General features: G+C 46.4%; 2 long non-coding RNA genes across 2 annotated transcripts in view; one reads left to right on the plus strand and one right to left on the minus strand.

The window, feature by feature from the left end:
* The window catches only part of LOC128352141 (uncharacterized), a 52,271-nt gene extending 46,113 nt beyond the window's left edge, over positions 1-6,158 (plus strand). Inside the window, exons 3-4 of the long non-coding RNA XR_008320232.1 lie at positions 1,408-1,571; positions 5,881-6,158. This is a non-coding gene — a long non-coding RNA (uncharacterized LOC128352141). The remainder of the gene's footprint in view (positions 1-1,407; positions 1,572-5,880) is intronic.
* LOC128352142 (uncharacterized) lies at positions 1,264-15,072 on the minus strand. The gene is made up of 3 exons (XR_008320233.1): positions 15,006-15,072; positions 1,768-1,854; positions 1,264-1,530 (listed from the first exon to the last, which is right to left on the minus strand). It is a non-coding gene; the product is annotated as an uncharacterized LOC128352142 (long non-coding RNA).
* Between the last annotated feature and the right edge of the window lie 3,624 nt (positions 15,073-18,696).

An 18,696-nucleotide genomic window follows, 5' to 3' on the forward strand; every position in this document is an offset into this window, starting at 1 on the left:
TTTTGCAGCAGCAGCGTTACGTCCAAACGTGGAAACTATACATGAAGTTTCGTTCATTTTCTGGAGCTGCAAGTCACAGAGATGGTGGCACAAACCCATCCGGGATTTTGCCTGCTCCATGCCAGTGGCACTTCTCGCTGCCCAACTCTCTGAGCACTCACCCTGCCCCTGTTTCTGATCCAACTAAACAGGTGCCCGGCAACGGGGATGCCACCACGTCACATCCCAAGCTTCTCAGCCTGTCAAATGGCAAAGTCACACTGGCCATGCCCACTTCCCACTCTGCCTTTTGCTCCCCCCTCCTGAAAATCAGGCGAGAAAGGGGATGGGATGGCAAGATGGGCACTAAGTACTGTGTTCTCCAAAAATAAAGCAAAAAAAATGTATTTTCACAAGCACATCCCTTTGAGATGGCGACACAGGCAGGGCAACCCCATTTCAGTGCTGGGATGGAAATATATGGCAGGGCAGCAATACCTAGGGTTATGCTTAAAAGGAAGCCCCAACCAGGAATTCTTGAATGGCTAAGATCTAATTTTTGTACACTGATGCTGGGGAAGGGGCAGCCAACCCTTTTCCCTTGTAAGAGCTCCAAAACAAAACTGTCTCGCAGAAGCACAATTTCTGGCATGGTGGAGGATCTTTGGGGGCACTATTTTCCTATTACTCAGGAAAGGGAAGGGAACAAGAAGAGTTCCTAGGAGGAGATATGTATATGAGAGAGGGCAAAGGATCCTCAGTCTGGCCCTCTGTCACCAAGGATGCTCTTGAAATTGCTCATCCCAGCTCATGGAGACCAAACCATACTCCTGCCACAGTGGTGGCTTGCTGCCAGGGGACTAGCACTCTCATGAGAGGGCCAGTCTACTGGGGAGGACCTTAGGCTTTGGGTGCATGGAAGGAGATTTTGATGCTCCGTGTGTCCAGGTGTAGTTGGGTGTGCAGACTGGTGTTTCGGGGCTCTTACAAGGGCAGCGGTGCAATCACTGTCAGTAGAAGGGCTGGCATGGCCATTTAAAGGAATTTAAATCTTCTTTCCCTGCTGAGGGTGGGCAGACCATTCCAAAAAGCCACTGTCATACTCAGCATGTCCCCTTCAAGGTTATAGCCAATGGCTGCCACTCTTGTGATGTACCCACAGTCGGGCAACGAAAGCACTATGGAGCTTGCTGGGATGTGACCTTGGTGGACTGGAAAGCTGGAGGGGCCACCCTGCCCTGAAAATGGAGGTTACCGGACATGGTTGGATGAATGTCTGCAATGCAATTCATGGTTAAAAAAATTAAGCCCTAGTTCAGTGACCTCTGGTTTAATGTTACATGCAAATGCTGCACATGTGTGCAAGAGAAATGCAGGGTCATTTCCCCTGCAGATTTCAACTGGCCTGGTACTGGCTTCTCTCTCCAGGTCAGTCTTTCCTGCCACGTAGTCTTGAAAAGAAAAGTCATCTGGAACGCAGACAGGAAGCTTTGGCTCAAAAGCTTTTGATCCAAAGGGACAGCATTTTCTAAGAGGGATCAAGCCGATTTCCTGAGTAATTTTGAAAATGTCAAGCAAACTTCATCATTAAGGTAATTAAATAATATACTAGCAAATTAACTACCTTTTTCTGTAAGTACTTAACTATAGCAAAATCCTCTCTTCTCTACATTTTTAACATCCCTTTGCTCTAATAAACTAGTTGTTCTAAAGTTGCACCATATCATTTAGGCAAAAAAACCCAACTTCACATATACACTGATGGGATCTAAACTGTCAGTGACTTACCAGGAGAGAGATCTTGGGGTCGTGGTCAACAGCTTATTGACAGTGTTAACTCAGTAAGCAGCAGCAGTGAAAAAGGCCAATTCCATTCTAAGGACATTAGAAGGGGATTGAAAATAAGAGTGCTAGCATTATAATGCCCTTATAGAAATCTATCGTACAGCCACATTTGGAATATTGTGTACAGTTCTGGTCACTGTATCTTAAGAAGGATATTGTAGAACTGGCAAAGGTGCAGAAAAGGGCTACCAAGATGATCAGGGGGCTGGGGCACCTTCCTTATGAGGCAAGGCTAAAGCATCTCAGGCTCTAGTTTGGAAAAGAGGTGACTACAGGGAGACATGATCAAAGTGTATAAAATTATGCATGGAGTAGAGAGAGTGGACAGAGAAAAAAGATTCTCCCTCTCTCACAACCCTAGAACCAGGGGCCATCCCATGAAACTGAAGGTCGGAAAATTTAGGACCGACAAAAGGAAGTACTTTTTTACACAGCACATAATTAATCTATGGAATTCTCTGCCATGGGATGTGGTGATGGCTACTAGCTTGGGTGGCTTTAAATGAGGCTTAAATTCATGGAGGACAGGTCTATCAATGGCTACTAGTCTGGTGGCTATAGGCCACTTCCAGCCTCATAGGCAAGATGTCTCTAAATACCAGTTGCAGGGTAGCAGCAGGAGAGAGGGTATGCCCTCACCTCTTGACTGTGGGCTTTCCAGAGGCATCTGGTGGGTCACTGTGAGAGACAGGTGCTGATCTAGACAGACCTTGGGCCTGATCCACCTGGGCTATTCTTATGTTCATTTATGTAATAATCTAAGTCTCTACTTTGATGAAATTCCTATGGAATAGGACATGTATCTGACTTTTCTAGATATTTTGTCAAAGCAAAGTGAAGTCTTCTCAGAGATATCTAGTGATGGTGTTTAATGAAGCAACTACGCAACTGCATACATTCTTTCAATCCATATCTGGGGGCGCTTTCAAAGTTGTGTGGATTGGTTCTCACAGTCCCACCTTTTACATGCCTACTCTAGGAAGGAACAGAGAATATTGGAGGACAGTACACATGGACAGAATTTGGATTTTTCCTGTTGGTACTGGAGCTACATTCTAATTTTTTTTTAATAGTTCTTTGCCACATATTGGGAAGTCTATCCTAAATAAAGAAAACCTTCTTGGGATTCTCTCATTTCTTCTCAGAACGATTACATTTGTGCAACAACCATTGAAACCACTTACACAGCTATTCATGCCTTCTGAAGAGTCATTATTACATCATTAACCTTGCTAGTTAATGAATTTTCTTATATTACTGTTTCTCATATTACTGAATTTTCTTATATTTACAAACTTATATTATAGTTTGTAAACAGGCCACCAAGAATGCATTTATTTATCTCTGTTTTCTAGCTATCTGTCTTTGAATGGTTTTTTCTATTATAAACCCTGCCACAGGTAGTTATATATCTGAAAGGATTAATTCCAGGCAACACACCTGGTTCCATGATTTTCTTAAGTGTCGTTTTGTACATTGCTTTGCAATGGGCTGAGTTACATTGAAGATGAAAGCACTTGTACTTGCTTTTCTTCCATATTTCCATCATGCCCAGAGACACCTTCAGCAGGGCCTTCCAAGGGACTTCAGATGGATGGAACTCCTTAAGGATATTCTGATATTTATGTATGGTTTTTGTTTTGTTCTGTTCTGTTGTTTTGTTTTGTTTTGTTTTGTTTTTTGCCTTCGTGGCATTCTGGAGCATTTTAAAGATTGTTTAAAGAAAGTATGCACATTACTATTCTTTGCTATATGTATTTAATGAAAAGCATTCACTCTGTAAATGGATAAGAACAATACCATCCTTATGATCAACCTGCAGAAGAATTTGGGTTGCCTGTGTTAGGCAGTATCAGGCTCCCTGACTAATAACTGTCACTACGATTAGCAGTACAGAAAGGAATGCTCAATTTCCCAGCTTAGCATGGCTAGAAATAAAATGGAGTAACTGGCCAACGTTTTCCACAGCATAACATGGGTGGTTCTGGACCACCCACGTTGCTGCAGGAGCCAAAGGCAGCACCGGCAGTCTTGTGCACAGATACTTAAAGCAATGTGTGCACAATTCAAGAACTTTGCTTATATCAGAAATATAAGTAGCTCTCCTAAAGTGCGGGCACACTGCTTTAAGTACTTGTACTCACACTTACTACTTGCAATTAGTTGGCACGCAACCAGAGTGGAAGCAGTTTATTAAAAACTAAAAACGTATCTTTGTACCTGGAGTAGCATCTCCATTCCCAGATAAGCCTTAAGCCTGCCTTCCAGGGGTTTTAAATAGGGCTGTGCAAATTGATCAGGTACAAATAGATTTCAAATATCTTTATTTCGGTCAGTGACCAGCATGAGATTAAAACAAATGTAGAAGAGAAAACAAACAAACTTCTAGTACAAACAATAAAACCAAATAAATTTTAAAAAGTCCTCCTGAACATAAATCAAGGTACTGAAAGTAGGCCCACCAGAACTATTAAAAATACATAACTATGAGTAAAAGGAGACAGCAGTATTTCATACTTATGAGATTATTACATACAGATCAAAATTTAAACATTTGCCTTCCTGACTCCTGAATCTGAGAGGGTTAAACAATTCAGGAGTTCGGGAAAATTTTGTTGTTAGATTTACTGATGATATACTAGTAATCCCAATACCTGCATGCCCAACTGCAGTTAGCCACACTGTAGCTGCAAAAGTTGCTCTGGCCTTAAATCCATCACCTATTTTCCCATTATTAAGCTCTTACGCAAACGGAGGGCTGCGCTACAAAATTTAGCTACCTGTCTGGTGGTGCTGGGATTACTTCCTTCCAACAGCCTGCCAATCATCTGAGGAGAATCCAGACCTGGGCATTTAGCCATCAAAGGGTAGATGAGATCCTGACACAGGTCTCTGTAGAACAAGCATTCCAACAGCACATGGGTGACTGTTTCCACTTGACCCTCCCCACATGGACAGAGCCTCTCCCTATAGGGAGTCCCTCTATATCTGCCCTCTAAGAGGGCAGAAGGCAAGGCATTGCATCTTGCCAGGGTAAAAACTCTTCTAAGTGGGGGCACCTCCGGGATAGTGAGATAGGATGCTGGGGCCAAACTATACCTGACTGATTCCTGGCTCTGAAAGTCAGGTGCCCTCGCTATATCCATTTGTCTCTCAATATCCTCTATTGTCTATTTAATGAGTTTCCTAGCTGTCTCCAACCTTTGCATAAGCAAGGCAGACTGATCGAGGCCCAAGGTGGTAATATTTTGGTTCAAAGCACACTTCCAGGTCGACTGATAGGAATACAAATAGATTTGTACCCGAATCTAGCTGATTTGGGTGATTTGGAGACAAAACAAATCACCCCTGTGCTCCATTGGCTAGATTCGGATCCAAATCTAATCACACCTGATTCAATTCAAATCTATTCAAGATTCGGATCCTTCCTATTAATTTCCCCAGATTCCCAGCTTTCATTTTTTTTTTAAAGCTAAGCTCTAGCCCTTGTAGAAGTGGAGTTATGGAGCAAAATGTATGGTCACTATTTTTCAAGTGTTTGGATTCTTTGGTGTATAATAACTTTCCCTCAATGAATCCCTATAAGGACAGTCGTGACAAGCTTATACTTCCACTGCTCCTCAAGTACCCTGGCCACCCTAGTCAAGCTTACACCAGGATGCTGCTTTTGGATGAAGATTAGGCCTTCGCGTATAACACTGCCAAGTTCTGTGCGGCAGCATGCAAGATCTACCGGGCCCCGACTGCCAGTCCATAACCATGCATCAGTCTTGTATTGATTTTAACCACTGTCTCATTTTATTATCTATTTTACTAGTTATCCTATCCTACATATTTTAGCCACCCAATCCTATAGTTTAAATATCTTATGCTTTTATCCTCTCATAGACAGAGCTTTACTGTTCCTATCTTATGCTGGTCTTGGGCTGTAATACAGATGATTGATTGATTGATTGATATTTGGACCTTCACCATACTGGTTCTCAAGCATGCAAGTGGTAGCCCTATGCTACTCACCCTTTCTTCTTCCCACTGTTCTGCTTCTTTTTCTGCTAGGAGATCTGCCAGTGTACCCATCTACAAGTGCACCAAACAGACCAACGGACCAAGGATAGGTAAAGCTAATCTTCTGCCTCTTGGAATCTCCTTGCCCCCGCCCCTCTCTTCTATCTATCCCTGCCTTCAAGCTCTTTCTACTACAAGCCTTAAGCTGATTTACCCACAATTAGTGAAATTCCTGTTAAGACTGTCAGTTAAGATTTTATTGCCTTTCCTAAGCAAACTTTTGTCTTCCTGTACCCCTATTTTATCCTAAATAAATCTGTTGTATTGCATTTCTGCCTCCATTTCCAAAATCCAAAACTCACGCAGATTGATACTGTAACAGAACTGCCCCCTCAAGCCAAGTTAACAACCCACACTAAGCCAAAAGCACAATCAGAGTTTGTGCTTTTGGCACTCTGTCAGCACTCTGGGGCACTTCTGGTAACAGCTGAGAGAATACACAGAGATAGGCATATTTAGTACTGTGATATATGAAACTAAGAACATCTATCAAAGTTTGATAGCATGTACAGTTTTTTGTGGAACACATCCAAAATGCCTCATAGGTGAATGAGTTATAGCTAACTCCAAACAAACAGGCTTTGTTTTCATTTCTGCTGTTCTTATTTGCTCTTTAATATTCAAGCTGGATTTTAGATTGGTGCGATGTTTTTGAGTGTTAAATGTGTTGTGCAGCACCTTCAGTGCCTTTGGTAGAAAGGCAGAACAGACATGTTTGAGTAAACAAGAAAGAAACTGTGCTAATTAGCTGACCAAACACAAGGCACTTGCTTCCTTATCCAAAATGAATGGAAAGTTTTCTTGATAGAATGCATAGCTGAGGGGGTGGGGGTGGATTCAATATTTATGCAACCTGAAGTACTAAACGTGAATTTCACAACCCAAGATGTGGTGATGGCTATTAGCTTAGGCCAGGGGTTTCCAACCTTGAACCCCTGGCACCAAAGTGGGATAGTGAAGCTGCTTGTTGGATCTGCAAAATAACAGTGGCATACTGTGTGCAGAAGGCACCTAGAAAGTCAGGCCAGAGAAAAGGGGAGAGGGGTGGTATCTGGGCTGCTTAGGCAAGGTGTGGGGCTGATGAGGGTGTGGGGCTCCAGATGAGGAGAAAATCGTGCAGGCAGGGCGGCAGTAGAGCAGAGGTGAGAATGTGGCAAGGGCCTCAGGCAGGTGGGTAATGCCTGCAGTGGGAGGACGGGGTGTCCATATTTGCCATCCAAGACCTTCATCCCACTTGGAGAAGCTGCCCCTGCTCATGAAATTCAGTACTTACAAATGCTGTACATTTTCAAATCCTCTGCTAATTTATGTTGGCAATGCCCAAAATGAAACCTATTTTATTTTATTTTATTAAAATGTATTGATAAATGTATATACCACCTTTCATAAAAGAAGGCTCTACACACGATTCATGTGTAGAGTCAAAAGGGGGTTTGTGGGGAGTGCAGGCTTGACCCGCCACAGTGCTGGTTGGGGCAGCGGGGTTCCTCCTGCCCCCCCATAAGGCACCGCACAAGTGTGTGTGTGGGGGCCTTTTGGGGAGCCTCCCGGCCAGGAGGCTACTTGTGTGTTGTTGCTGCACGGAGCCACACTGCGGCGACCATTTAACCTGCTTTTCGGGCACGAGACCCAGGTTAAGCGGTGGGCTCCAAAAGCAGGCTTGCCACTGATCTGCTTCCGGAAGCTGCGTAGCTCCCTTTGCTGCACACGAGCAGCAGGAACCGGGCTGGGCTCCCTTAGCCTGATTCCTGCTGCTCGTGAGAATAGCTTCAATATCTCAAGGCTGTGTCCAATAAAAATACTATAACAATAATAAAATCCAATAGAAAGAATTAACACAATAATAAAATCAATAATTAAAAACTAGTTAAATGATTCTCCAGTGATGTAGATCCAAGAACCTCACAAAATTCTGTTGCTTCTTAGGGATTTTCAGGGCCCTAACCCACTTTTCTCTAAATATTTATTATACTGATCACATTATGCCTTTCTACCCCTTCTAACTTTTACCCCAATCTTTAGCAAAAATTCAAATGCAAGCATTTGGTGCATGTGAGATAAAATGTGTAGCTTGTTTCAGACAATAAGGACATAGCAAGGTCAGATTACACCAGCTCCTCTCCCTCCCTTCCCTTAGCCTAAGAGAAATCCTGCTGTAGGCCTGTCTTGAGAGACCTACCAAGGTACTGTATATAACCCCTAATAATACAGTTTCCAATATTTGTGTGGAATCTGAAATCAGTATTCAAGGTTGTGTGTCCACACACAACACAATAACCATAACCAATCAAAATGATTTGGTAAATGATTTCCAATCTTTCATCTTTACACTCTGCCATTCAGTAGTTCCAGAGTTGTATAGAACTCCACCACACAGTGATTCCCAGTTCTCAGCTATGAATAGAGCACTCTGCTCCCCTGATACACTCAGGGATGGTTCCCTTCATAGAAGAAAAGAGGTAGTCTCTATGTAAGTGCAACTTTGGATCACACCCACAAGTCCTCTTCAACAGGAAAAAGAAAGAAAAGTTTTGTTTTGCATAAAGTTGATTCAAAGCAATTACAAGGAACAGCCTGCTCTGGAGGGGAGGAAGTAAAATCTGTAATTTATTTTTACATGATCTACTCATTACCTCATTAAATCATTATACACAAAAACATTCTGGATGCTATCTGGAGTGTTCCATGTCAAATCAAGAATTGACATAGCATATGAAATCTTTATATTAGAAAAAAGGAGCATAGGAAAGCAGATACAAGAAAAAACAAAAAGTATTTATATTTTACTCAGCAAGCAATCTGCAACCTGAATCGTTATTGTATAGCTTGGCAGGTCTATCAAATTAAGTTTTAAATAACATGCTCGCTGTCTGTACAGCAGAATAAACGACATGTCTGAAGCATGGCTTAATTAAAGTACCCAAGCAAGCATCTCAACTTCTTTGCTTCAGGCTTTCTTTAATGAAACAGCACAAGTGAGTGGACACTGAAACACTTCTGTTCTACTTCAGAGAAAACAAATAATTAGGGAGAAAGGGTGGAACCGCACATAAACCAGGAACAAAACGTGTAAATCTAGGAAATAAAATTGTATCTTTCTGGCAAGATTATACACTGCTGGCTGCACAATTTTGTTCTTTATCCGTGAATGGGAAAGTAGTCTCACCCCACCCCCGGAAAAAAAGGAAATCGTTGCACAAGAAGTGGTGCAACAATCCTGCCAAAACCTATCAATTAGACTGTTAGCCATGCTGACCCTGATAATAGCCAAGTCTGCCATTTGGATTTCCAAGGATCAATGTTCAGGCCCAAACCAAACCGGCACCTGAGACGGAGTGGTGAGTTGCTCCCCTAGCTCATTTCGCCCTTTGCCTCATCTTCCCACCTCACTCTTGCAATGCAGTGAGCACACCATGCACCAGCTTTCCCCCACAGCCAATCTCTCCCTCCACCCCAGAATGTGTGTGCCACACTCCAATTCCCCTCACCTGAGTGTGCCACACTCCAATGCTGAGTGTGCCACACTTCAACTCCCCTCACCTGATTTCCCCTGTCTGCCCCAACTTGATGGTGGCAACATTAGGGGTGTGCACAAATCATTTTTCGCTATTTGATTCACTAGTGATTCAAATCACACACAAAAATGACTGTTTGTCAAACCAGCTGGCCGCACCCATCCAATCTGTTGAATCAAATCATAAGTGCATGAAAAAATTGTGAATCACCCCCATAGGGGACAATGGGGAACCTGTCGTTGACCTACTGATCCAGATAAAATTTAAAAATTCATTAAAAATTGCCTGATTGCTTTGTGCATTGGATGATAGGTAGGTTGCGTTATGCCCTATGAACCAACTCACTTTAGAGTCCCTAGGGTCTACCCATGGGGAACAATGGGGTGATACATGTTCACCATTGTTCCCTATGGGCTAAGCACACATTTTGCAACCCCACCTCGTGCCTTCAGAAAACAGCAACTCTGCAGAGGAGAAGCACACAGTCCCTCCCAACGCAGAACAGAACACCACATTTTGCCAAACACACACAGTCCAAAGATGGTAAAAAAAGAATCAGTGGCCCAGAATCCACACCAGCCATTGGTGTGGATTCCATTGCCTGCCTGTGCTGCAGTAGCATAACTGGCAGAAGTTGTCTCTTGCAACAGCTGCCACAACAAAGCAGGAGCAGCAGCACCCAGCAGCCAGAAAGCATAGGCATGGGCTCAACTACAGCAATATCTCTCTGTAGCCACATTCTAAGTACATCTTGCAATGCAGATTGCATAGCAGACAAAATCAGTTAAAGAGAGAGAGAGAGAGACAGACAGACAGACAGACAGACAGACCTGAGAAGCCACTGTCCATTTCTCGCCATAACAACACCATCTCACAAGCAGACCAAACCACAACTCAAGGAAGGAAGGAAGGAAGGAAGGGCCAGCCTGTTTCTGGATAGCACCATAACCTCAGATTAGTGCTGGGCCCCAGCTGACAACCTGACAGATGGGTCAGGGGCACCAGTCCATATCTAATCATTGGCTATGGCAGTGGCAGTGTGTGTGTCTGCATTGAATGGGGTGATTCAAGTTCCCAATTGTTCCCTATGGGTGAAACAAGCAGAGCACACACATTTTGCAACTCCGCCTTGAAAAACAGCACTTCAGAACGGAAGCACACACAGTCCCTCCCAACACAGAACAACACATTTTGCCAAACACAGTCTAAAGAAGGCTAAAATAGAATCACTGACCCAGAATCCACTGTCAGGCAGCCACATTGTGCCTTGTGCTACAGTAACATCACAAGTGGCAGAAATACACACAGAAATAAGACACCTTATAACAGCTGCTACAGCAGCACCCTTAGCAGCCAGCAACTAATCTCAACTACAACAACCTCTTCAGCCACATTTTGACTGAGTGAGCACACCTTGCAGTGCACAATGCAGACTGCAGAACAGACCAGAGCAGTGAGTGAAGCACAAGTCACTCACAAGGTCAGACATGGAGAATGGAGATAATGTCTTACCATGTGAAGAAGTCTTCTCTTCTTTTCCAGCATAAGCATACCGCCCTGCCTGCCTGCATCTGGATAACACACCATGGCCTCAGATTGGTTCTGGACACTCCAACACTCTCCTCCTTGTTGTGCCCCAGGCTCCTCTCCTTTGCTCACCTAACCTCTGCAACCAGGAGGTCCCTCCGTATTGGCAGCTGGTCAGGGGTGACCACTTTGCCTTTCATCCTTGGGTCACATAGACAGGACAACACATGTGCTGCCATTGAACCCAAGAATCATCCAACCCAATGATCCACCACTCCAGTCTTCAGCTGACTTACCAAGGCTATTCCTTCCTCAGTGGTCAGAATGGTCTGGAGCTCACACACCATCTTCTCAAGGTGAATAGGGTGGGCAAAGCCTGGCTCAGTGTGGCTGTCTCAGAAGACAAGCTGTTCATGGCAACATAGAAGAGCTCAAGTGCCAATACAACCTTGGAAAGCAGTGCTCAGTCCTAGTTGGACAGGTTACACACTCCCAATACATACTTCCTTGCCAGGGCGTGGATGGCCACACCTTGCAGGCACTAGAGCAAGAGAAATGTGCAATTCCACCGGGTTGAAACATCTTGAGAGATCAGGTGTTTAGGTCAGTCAAGCTCAAGCTACCTCTTCTTGAGCATCCACCTACCCTTTCACTCTGGTGGAAGGAACCTGTGGTACTTCTCCACAATAGCAGCTGTGGCAGCAGCAGGACTGCAACCAGTGCCTGCAATGCAGATGTGTCACCTGGCCACAGCCCCCAAAGGGCCAAGTGCATCCCCCAACAACCAGGTTCAGAGTGTGCACCATACAATGGAGGGACACAAACTGACCCTGCTCGGATGCCTTAGTTATTTATTTTATTTTATTTTATTTTATTTTATTTTATTTTATCACATTTGTACACCGCCCAAAACTTTCATCTCTGGGCAGTTAACAATAACATTAAAACAAGTTAAAAATGTCTTTGGCAGCATTGTCGGTGTTAATGAACACTCGGCGAAGGTTTGACTGCCTGGTCAGCTATTCCTTCACCTTCATGGCCATCGATTCATGGCCGTTGACAGCTCAACTACTGTGTGCTCGGTGTCAAGTATCTCCACATGCAGCACAGCCCACCTCTGCTTCGCAGCATGGGAGGGACTGGGCACACCACCTGCACCAACTGTCCCCTAGCTCTCCAGCCCCTACCAGTGCACTGTGAGGGACAGGAAAGCAACATGCCTCCCATTGGGACTCCTCCACAGATAAACAGTGAAGTGTACACTGGTGTCAGGGGCTGTTGCACGCAGCAACCCTGACATGGCCTCCCTGCAAGCCCAGTACAGAGAGGGCACCACCCACCTGCTGAAGGTGATGCATGAAGGGATTTGGTAGTCAGAGGCAAACAGTCGGAGCAGCTGGCAGAAGTGAGCATTCTCCACCACCTGAAATGGCTGGTCGTCCAAAACTTTCATCTCTACAACGGTCTGGATGATGAAATTACGCTTGCCCATCAACTGCACCCAACATGCAGGCAACTTCCCCTGCTTGGAAGCAGGAGCAAGTGCCTTGCCAGTAGCTGAGAACATGCCAGGCCTATGGCTGCCAGTATGAGCAGGGACCCTGTGCACAACGCATCAGTGGGGATGACTTGGGGAGCAGGCCCCGCTTGCCATCCCCCCACCACCACCAGTAACATCACCCCACTTGCTGCCTTCCACTCTGCTGCTTGCTCTGCTTCGCACTCTCTTGGACATCTTTGGGGTTTTAACATTTTAAACCCTAACCCTGATGGGGGGCAGTGCCTTTTAGGGGGTGTGGGGTCGGGTGGTGTATTTATGCTCTGTGTGCCACACACAGCACTACATATAGCACTGTGGTGCACACAGAGAAGGTTAAAAAGTTAAATTCCCAGAAATAAAGCAGCAGGCTTTATGGGGGGGCTATTTTTAGAGGGGAACAAGCAACCATTGGGGAAAGAACAAGGGATGGGAATGCAAAGAAGGGCTGGGATTTTGTGTGGCTTATCTCTTTACCTACCTTACCTACCTAACTCCTTACCTACAGTCCTGTCACCTAATCCTTCCCTTCCCCCAAACAACCTGACTGAGGCATGGGTGTGTCACTGATCTGGCATCTTCAGCTGGAGTCTGCCAGGTGTCTCTGGGGGGAGACGACAGCTGAGGGGGGAGGGCAGGTGGGCACTATTCAGAAATCCACCCACCCAACCAATTAAAACACACAAACACACACACACACACACACACACACACACCAAAAAGAAGGTATAGAGGGAGCCTGGCAAGCTAGGCACCACACACCAGCCTACACAAACCAAAATTTAATCCACCGGGCACAGGCAAGCAGCACACAGCAGCAGCAAAAGTGGCAGCAAGGCTGCAAAATAATAAAATAATAATAATAACCACACCCTAAGAAAAACCAAATACAAAGAATAAAATTCCAAGAAGCACTCAGTTAAAGGCACTGGTGCTGTTGGTACAATTTCAATAAAATTGGGCAGGGGGCGGGGTCATGGTGCCCCAGTTACTAAAGGGGCCTGGCTACATAAGAACAGCCCTGCTGGATCAGGCCCAAGGCCCATCCAGTCCAACACCCTGTTTTACACAGGGGTCCACCTGATACCTCTGAGAAGCCCACAAGCAAGAGATGTAGGCATGTCCTCACTCTTGCTGTTGCTCTCCTGCAGTTGGTATTTAGAGGCATCTTGCCTCTGAGGCTGGAGGTGGGCTGTAGCCACTAGACAAGTAACTCTTTTAACTCTTGTGTGGTGTTATGTATGAACCCAGCCAATGTTGCTGCCTGCTTGCCTTTCCAGAGTTCCAGCCTTCCACTGAGAACAGCAGCACTTATTTTAAAGATCATGAAGCTTCTGAAGTGGGGTTTTGTTTTTGTTGTTTTTGTAGCGGGATGTTGTGTATGTTGGACCTGCATTTTCTAAAAACATAAATGTCTCAGAAATTGAGGGGAGTACAGATTTTGGAGCATGAGCAACCGCCCTACGACACACACTTGAAAGTTATACTTTGGATTACATTTATTTCGCATCTTTCTTTCATGATAAAACTCAAAGCAGTATAGACAGGCTTCCCAGGTGCTCTCCTATTCAGACATTGACCAGACCTAGACCTGCTTAGCTTCAGTATGATGCTTGTAGCATCATGTGTGTCATGCTCAGGAACTTCCTTTTCCTCAATTTATTCCAGCCCATTATTCATCCTTCATGTTCCTCCAGAAGCTAGTTTCGATGTTAGAGCTACAGTGACAACTGCATCTGTTTGAAGAGTTATCGGGTGACCAATAGTAGGGGTTTGACCTGAGTTGCTGGGAAGGGTACCAGTTGCCAACTCCTTATCATCCCCAGACATTGATGTCTAAGCTTGCTGTTTGCAGTTCAGTACACTTGTAATTGTAGTCCATTCAGTGGATCCACCAATGTAATCACAACTGTCACAGTGTTGCACTCATTAGAAATGGGAATGAATTAATCAAAAAACATTTTCTCTATCTGAGCACCTACATCAAAAATATTAATCAAAACATGGTTGGCTGGTTCATTTGCACATTATCTGTGTGTCATTTATACCGCAGAAAGCAAAACAAACTTGCTGTCAGTTGAGTACTTCATTTTCCCCTAATGAGTTCTAAACTTTCTAAATTGGACATTGCAGGAAAGTAATGGTACTCTGAATTTATCTGTGTAATGTTTTGACTAAAAGAAAATATATCATCCATGGGCAAATTGGTTTTCTATGCCAGAATTTGTCAGATTTTAACAACTCTGCCAATTGCAATTTTTAAAAAGGTACAAGGCTAGAAGTGAAAACAACAACATTTAAGTTAAAGGCAAATACATAAGAACAACAGAGAACAGGGGTGGAGGAAACTCTGGAAGTCACACACAACGAGGCTATTCTCACGACCAGCAAAAACAGGGCATGAGGGCTGAAGGCGGGGTTAGCACTCCCATGTGAAACCTCGGCAAGCTCTCAAACAGGGCTCTGTCAAAAGAGGGTCACCCAGTTCCCAGCCCCTCCTCTAAAACCAAGTTTAGCAAGCAGGGGAGGTTGCCTACCCTCTCCCAGTACTTGTGTGAAGCCACGGAACGCTGCTGAAGGCTACCGCTCCTCCGTTACACAGAGCTACCATAGAGCCTGCTTACCAGAGTGGCCTGCAAAGCAAGCAGAATGCTTCGGAAAATCGAGCCCAGCAACAGCACTGAGCACTCACTCAAACTTCCTTAAAGTGGCAGGCACCTTGCAAATGAGCCCAAGGGAAAATATGAACATAGGAAGCTGCCTTCCACTGAGCCAGACCATTGGTCCATCCAGCTTAGTACTGTCTACACAGACTGGCAGTGGCTTCCCGAGGCTTTCAGGCAGGATTTCCGCTCAGCCCAACCTGGAGATGCCAGGCAGGGAGCTCAGACCCTTCTGCATGCAAGCATGCAGGTGCCCTTCCTATAGCAGCCCCATCCCCTAAGGGGAATAGTTGCACAGACACATATTTCATACTATTTATTTATTTTACATTTTATATCCTGCTCTTCCTCCAAGGAGCCCAGAGCGGTGTACTACATATTTAAGTTCTGCCTCACAACAACCCTGTGAAGTAGGTCAGGCTGAGAGTGAAGTGACTGGCCCAGAGCCACCCAGCAAGTATCATGGCTGAATGGGGATTTGAACTCGGGTCTTCCCAGTCCTAGACCAGCACTCTAACCACTCTAACCACTGCACCACGCTGGCTCTCCAGTGTGACATATGTAGTCACCAAATTTACATATGTAGTCACCAAATGCAAACCAAGATGGACCCTGCTTCGCAAAGGGGACAATCCATGCTTGCCAACACAAGACCACCTCTCTCCCATGGATTGGGGGCCCAAGCCCCATCCAATTGCTTGGCAAACCCAGCAGTTGCAGAAGCAGCCGCTGCCAATTTGATATGCACACTTTCCTGACGGTCCGAAGCACATATCTCTGGGTAGGTCACAACAACCTATTTATCCATCCATCCATTCATTTATAACTGCATTTAGCCCTGCAGTCATTTAACACAGTTTTATACCACCCTACACACAAGCCCCTGGGCAGTGTGCAATCTAGAAACAGTTACAGGTAATAGATGCAGGAACACGCACCCAGTGGGCATGCCCACCCCCCAATTGCAGAGCCATAAGGATGGCACAGAGAGAGGGGCTGTCCTGTGCCTAGAGTGAGTGGGGAAACAGACCCCTGACCTCCCATGCTCCTTCCTGTCCCCTGCAAGTCACTGGACAAGACCAGGAGTGTCCCTGCCCTTGCCTACAGCTACCCGCCAGTTCCTCCTTCCATCTGCTGCCTCAGAGGAGATGCTTCCCGACACACACACACACACCGACCGCCGACCGCCAAGGCAAGGGCAACAGCACCCTTGCCCTTTCCAGGTGGAAACTGCACTGGTGATGGGGCTGCTGCTCTTCCCTTCCTGGTGCCAGTGGGGTGGGGGGAGTGCATGCTTGTCCACTAAATGGTAAGAAGAAGCCTGCAGCAGGGCGGCAGCATCCAAGGAGAGAGCAGCTGCCATGGGGAGAACGGCGTCCATTGGCAGGGACCCACCAGTGCTCCCCTCCCAGAGGTAGCAGGGCCGGTGCACACAGCAAAGAGTGCTTACCAGTGGGTGACATTTTGGCACAAAAAGGCACAGGAGCTCAAGGCAGCAGCCATTCAGATGTTTGGCTTTGGACAGTGCTCTCTGCTCATGCTCTGAAGCACTGTAATCCATGTGAACTTCCTCTTCAAGGAAAGATGCTGGGTCCAACTTGTGGCATGAGCAGAAGCTGTGCTCCACGCAACAGCGCTGCAAGATCCCACACCATCCCACAGGTGCATCTATCTGACTCCCTGCTCCACTCGCCCACACAAGTGGCCTGGGAAAGTCATGGGAACCCTCCACTTATCAATGTCTCAAGCCCTCTGGAATGTCATGCCTGATAATAAGTCTGGGAAATGCACGCCCTGCTGTACAGGTCAACACAGCCCCAGGCAAAGATGTCGACTGACCAATGAGCTGCATGCAGAGCCCAGCAATGCACCCCCCCATCACCTGGATGAAGTGGGAGCTGCAGCATCCCATCAGAAGACCCCCTACCTACCTTTGCACACACCATGGCAATCGGTACAAGGAGGGCTGGGGGAAAGACAGGCTTGCCAGGGCTCCAGGGAACAGAGGGAGCCACCAGTTCCTACCCCAAAACCAAGGAGGGCCAAGAGCTGGGCAGATGAGGAGACAGAGGCACTTGTCAACCTGCTGAGCATGGACAATGTGCAGACTGCACTGCATGGCAAGCCCCGCAAGCATGGAGTGTACAATTGGCTCGTCGTTGAGATGGAATGCAGGGGACACAAAGCCACCCAGTGCCGTGACCGGTTGCACCTCCTCAAGAGGAAGTTCAAGGAGGTCAAGGCCCATAACAAGCTGTCAGGGGTTGTGCCAAGAACAATGGTGGCATATGAGCGCCTGGCTGATTGCTACATGATCCGCACGAGGTCACACCTGTGCATACAGCTGGGAGCGGAGTTGCCATAGGTGGGAAGCAGGATCACATCCCAGCCCACCCCCAAGGCAGCCTGCACACAGCTGCACTCCACTGCCCCACACCTCGCAGCTGTGAGAGAGGGAGCCCTTCACAGCCTGCAAGGGGATGCAGGGATGGGCTCCGTACGGGGAGAGTGCGGGGCCCTCGAAAATGTGAGGCCCTTAGCATATGGCCAGTGGACGGGGTGGATGGGTGAGTGGGCAGATGTTCAGCATCACCCACACACCTGGAGGTGTTCTTACCCCCGGACCATGGAGCCCTGGCTCATGGCCCTGGCTCATGGCCCCAAAGCTGTGGGGGAGGCATTGAACGGCTGCCACAGGGTTGGCCACCACGACCGCGAGGCCAAACTGCTGATCTTTGCAAGTATTCTAGCCACCAGATTTACTCCAGGACTTCAGCTTTGGACTACTAAAATGTGTTAATTATCCGCATTTGAATTGGGGTTTTCTCACCGTTTAGGCAAAAAAGAAGAGTTTCAAGCTATATGGTCAAAAATTAATGAATTATATGTGCTTTAGAATGCATATATGCATTGTTTGTCGGGGGGGTTCTTTTCTTTTCTTTTTTCCTTTTTTCTCCCCCCCCCCCTTCTTCTTCTCTCTTTTTATTTTAAAATTTCTTATGAAAGTGTTTCATTCTTGAGAGTGTCTTGGACTGTAATGTTTGTTCTTTAAAATAAAGTGTAAAAAAAAAAAAAGTATTCTAGCCACCATGTGTGTGGCCAATGCAGGCTGGAGCAGGCTGAGGCTCCCGTGGCGGCGGCAGGAAGGGGAGTGACTGCTGGACTGACAGACTGTCCATGCAAGGATCACAGAGGCTCACATGGTGACTGGGATACTTGCAAAGTGGTTCGGCCTCATGGCGGCAGTGGCAGCAGTGAGGGGGCTCACAGTGGCAGCAGGGGGCTCACAGCAGTGGCGGGCAGAGCAGCTCCTATGCCCACTCACCTGGTAACACGAGTGGCCTCTGTGCACGCACAGAGGACCAAAATGGGTTGCAGATTGACTGACCTGTTATTTGGGAGGCTGGCAGGGAGTGGCAGTGGTGGATTGATGGGGAGGCAGAGTCACCACTTGGCTACGGTGGCAGTGGGGGGCAAGGGGGTTCTCCCTTTTACCTTCTACACATGCTATACAGTGGGATGGGGGTGCCACGGAAGCCACAGCTGCGGGGAGAGTGAGGGGGCG

This window comes from Hemicordylus capensis, chromosome 3 (assembly GCF_027244095.1).
Source record: "Hemicordylus capensis ecotype Gifberg chromosome 3, rHemCap1.1.pri, whole genome shotgun sequence".
Taxonomy (NCBI): Eukaryota; Metazoa; Chordata; class Lepidosauria; order Squamata; family Cordylidae; genus Hemicordylus; species Hemicordylus capensis.